Raw genomic sequence first — 4,435 nt, forward strand, 5'->3', positions numbered from 1 at the left:
CCCACATTCCTATTCAAAACCCAGGTGGAGAAAATGGAGAGCTGTTTCGCAACAGGAAGGGCTATTGTTCCATCAATGTTCAAGTTGTGTGTGATGAGAAGGCCCAAATCACCAACATTATAGCTCGATGGCCAGGATCTACGCACGACAGCAGGATCTTTGATTATAGTTACCTCTGCGCTCTGCTCGGAAGCCATGCATTTCAGGGCCACCTAGGTGACAATGGATACCCCTGTCGTGCCTACTTGATGACCCCTGTCCTGAACCCTTCAACCCCGGCTGAGAAGCGATACAACACCTGCCATATTGCAGCAAGAGGTCTTGTCGAGAGGGTGTTTGGAAAAAGCAGTTTCCCTGTCTGAAGAATGGGCTTCGAACTAAGATGGATAAAACATTGGCAGTCACTGTTGCTCTGGCAGTGCTGTATAATTTTGGGAAAAGACTTGGGGATGAGATATCAGAGTCTGAAGTGGATCACAGAAATGAGCCCACAGAGGATGAAGGGGAGGAGATCAATGCTGCCACAGCAAATGGCAATGCTGTCAGGAGGACCTTAATTCAAAACCATTTCACTGCATAATATCATAGTGTGTGTTGTATGTACATACATTATTTAAAAATTGGTCACTTGATACAGTTTTCCTATAGTGCACATTAGTTCTTAATGAATGATTATTAACAATTAGTATAGGCTATTAATTATTTATTAAAAACATTTTTTTAAAACATTTGTGTGTACATTGGATATTGCCCTTTCCCATGAATAAAAAAGATGGCACAGTCTAAATGGTAGCTTTTACCTTTTCTTTATTAAAATAATGTGACAATATATGTTACTATTAGGCTACAGAACAATGTGTACTAGTTTACAAATTACAAAAAATAAAACTTTTCGTGCTAATACAGAAACATGTTGCTGGTTATATACCTTTTTAAAAAAGTATTAAATCTGTATGGTTTTTAAACGATCTATTCCCTCTATTTTGTACATTTCTACAACTCACTGAAAACTATTTGTCCTGGTTGTAGGTCTGTAGTAAGTTTTTCTTTTTGCATCAGTAATATTTCCTTTTGTAAAAGAAGCACCTCTTTCTGTAACTTGGCATTCTCTATTTGATTTAAGTTCTTCTCTTTCTCTAATTTTAGTAATTCAGAGTGCTTTTCGCTGAAATCATTTTTTTGTCTTTGCTCTTTGGGGCTGAGCATTGACTTTGATCCACAGCCAGAGCTGCTCCATCGCTGATACGGTTAGGTGCGGCACTCGCGCAGGAACCGCTCATTTCATCTTCATCACTCAGATCTAGGAGAAATATGGGAAAAATGAGTTCAAACCAAAATCGTCAAAGCGATGATATTAATGTGAAAATGAAATGCAGCTAACATACTTTTGTGGGACGATGTCGGTGACTCCTCCAGCTGGTCGGCAATGGAATCATCGTATAAATAAAGAAAAAAAAAGAAATAGTGACCAAAAAGGGGGTAATGGATAATAAAATAAATATAGGAATGAATGTATTCTTCTCATCCTTATACATTTAAATTTCTATTTAGTTTACTTATTATTTATATATTTATTTTTGACCTATTTAGGTTCAAGCTAATAAAATTAACTGAATCTTATTTTCACCCATTAAAGGTGCACTATGCAGCTTTTGTCCACTGGAGGGCGCCTATGCAAAACAAATGCGTAGTTTGATGACGCAAAGTGATGTGATGTGGTCTTCTCATCACAGCCGGTGAAAAATAGGACTCGGGCAGAAATCACGTTCATGCATGCGGTTATTAACGTTACTGTAGTCTAAAGCAGAGCAGGACCGAGTGTTGAGGAGCTGAGCAAAGCTGCTGGAGCGATTGTTTAACAAATACCCGCCTCGCAAACACCGGGACTTTTATTATGACGGGACAGGACACATTCGCCGGGCGCCTGCACAGATCCGCTCTTCCGGTTATGATTTTGAGGTAATGGAGCTCTGTTTATCATATTAGATACATTTAAGTGTGTTTAAAACGATGTTATGACGTTACTCCGTGCGTTCACTTGTTCACACTGCTAAGAGTAAAGCACTCCTGCCAAATAAAAGCCGAAACCGAGGGTAGCGCAGATATGACGCGATTGACAGACGGCTCCCTCAGATGCAATGCTGACACGTCCCGGTCCTCAGTTAAATAGCAATTGTCTCACAATTTACAAATAGTTGGAAACATCTGGGATATTGTAGGTACTCAACTGAACAAAATATATAACACCGGCCTAGTGGTTTTTGGATATTTTACTGCAAAAATACTACATAGTTCACCTTTAATTCAAATTTTTTCTAATTAGCTTAATTAATATAAAGAACAACTTTGGATTTGAGTATGAATACAATTTACCCCAAATTACACTTGCAATACTCTTTCACTCTGGCTCTTCAGAAAACAACAACAGAAATAAAATGAAACAAAATATATATAAAAAACAAAATATAAAACAAAAGGACAGTGAAATTAAAAGTGGAAAATCATTAGACAATAAATCACAATGGATCAATCTTAATGCTCACGATACAGTCCCACTGTGGATTAGGGTTTCACTGGAGTTCAGCTCACGTCCGATGCTGTTCACACGAGATCCTTCTTCCGCAACTTAGTTCAGAACAACACAGTTCAGGTCAGAAAAGCGAAGAAAAACGTGTGCACAATCCTTATAGGGGCATGGCTCGAAGCAGGGACAACACAGGTTCAAAAATCTTCTTTAGACTTCGTCTAGTGTCCATCAAACGTGCAGCATCCGACTCAGGAGGTGATTAGGAAAATAGCACAATAGAAGAGAAGAAACGGGAAAAGGGGAGCAAAGAAAAAAAAAACAACCTGGCAAAAGACAAGGCCAAAAATACAGTTAGACAACTCTGTTCAAGATATACATCCTCACTGCAGCTAATCACCCGCCATTTTCAACTCTAACACACGACAAAATACATTAAAATAACACTTTTAACTGCTTAAAGTGGTTTTTAAAGTTGAACATTAGTTATTTTGACTAATTCACTCTATATTCCTCCGTTTTAAACAGAGGATTAGCTTCTATGCATCTTTTATGCACTACTGGGCATAATATAACGTATCTGATTGTTAAACACCATTTTCAGAACATGTAGTTGAGGATTTAATCACTTCACTTACCAAGAGAATTCAGATGTTCTAGTTATGAAATCAGGCGAAAATCCAACCTCTGGAAGTCTCTCTCTCCTCAGCAACAGTTGAATTAGCACCAGCCGTGACGATCGACTGACTGACGTTCAGTGCACACTCTCAAAATCTGTTTCTCTTGACACACTCACTAATGTATGTGTTTTTTACTCTGTTTCTCCTTTCTTTTTCAGGACCGCGTTGGAACTGCAGCTTCTCTCATGCATCGAGCATTCTCTCTCGTACATCTCTCCCGCAAAGTCCCGATCATAGGGCGGGGCTAAATCTACACTCTCCTCATTGGTCTAAACTGCACTGTTTTATTTAAACATCAACTTTTCAAATGATTTTTATTTTTATTCATTTTTCTATTTCTCAATTGCTATTAAAATAAAGTACTGACTTTACATATTTGAGTGCTAGTTTTTTTCCCCTTTTATATTTTATATTAACAGGGCTCTTGGTAAGGTTACACATGTGTATGAGTTAAAAAATTAAAAACAAGGATAATTAAAACAGATAATTATTTTTTTATTTAAAAAGCAAATTAAATAAAATGGTCAGATACACAATAGTGGTCTGAAATAAAAATAAAACATTCTTCAGTTTACAGTCTACATGTCAACCTGATCTCACAGAATTCCGTGAAATGAGCACGGACCCTTAACATCAAAATCCGTGGGAGTTTCACAAAATCGCCAGAAGTTCCGTGATGGGTCCCCGGAAGTGATGCCTATGTAAGTCAATGACAAGCAGCATCCGTGGCCCACTCACGGATTCCCAACACACATTTAATTCTTTGCATTTGTAAAAGCAGACATGATTTTATGAATATTTATAGCCTAATTTTATATTTTGGAGCAACTAACTCCACTCCTACCCTAAACCTACCCACTCTCAATAATATAAAACATGTAACAGGCAAATAAATGTACAGTCACAGGTATTTATTGCAAAAACGGACCAAAAACTGTAAAAGTATTAACTCATGTTGCATTCCAAGTCTTCTGAAGTCAGACGATATCTTCATGTGAAGAACAGAGTTGATCTTAATGTTTCAGTCGCTGAAATGATGATCAAACCCTTTGTGAACAGAACACGCACTCATTCATATTTCTGTTTCAAATGATACACTCGACTCTTTAGCATGACGAGATTGGTCACGAGACACACGAGAGCAATGGCATTTAACAATCAAAGCTGACGTAATGACGCAATTGGTCACGAGACATACTACAGCCAATGCTGTCAGAGCTGACCTGACGTT

At 37.9% G+C, this 4,435-nt stretch overlaps 1 long non-coding RNA gene across 1 annotated transcript; it reads right to left on the reverse strand.

Moving 5' to 3' along the window:
* Nucleotides 1-798: 798 nt before the first annotated feature.
* LOC137079494 (uncharacterized) lies at nucleotides 799-3,477 on the reverse strand. The gene is made up of 3 exons (XR_010905523.1): nucleotides 3,163-3,477; nucleotides 1,386-1,416; nucleotides 799-1,300 (listed from the first exon to the last, which is right to left on the reverse strand). It is a non-coding gene; the product is annotated as an uncharacterized lncRNA (long non-coding RNA).
* Between the last annotated feature and the right edge of the window lie 958 nt (nucleotides 3,478-4,435).

Source organism: Pseudorasbora parva, chromosome 6 (genome assembly GCF_024679245.1).
Source record: "Pseudorasbora parva isolate DD20220531a chromosome 6, ASM2467924v1, whole genome shotgun sequence".
In the NCBI taxonomy this organism is placed as follows: Eukaryota; Metazoa; Chordata; class Actinopteri; order Cypriniformes; family Gobionidae; genus Pseudorasbora; species Pseudorasbora parva.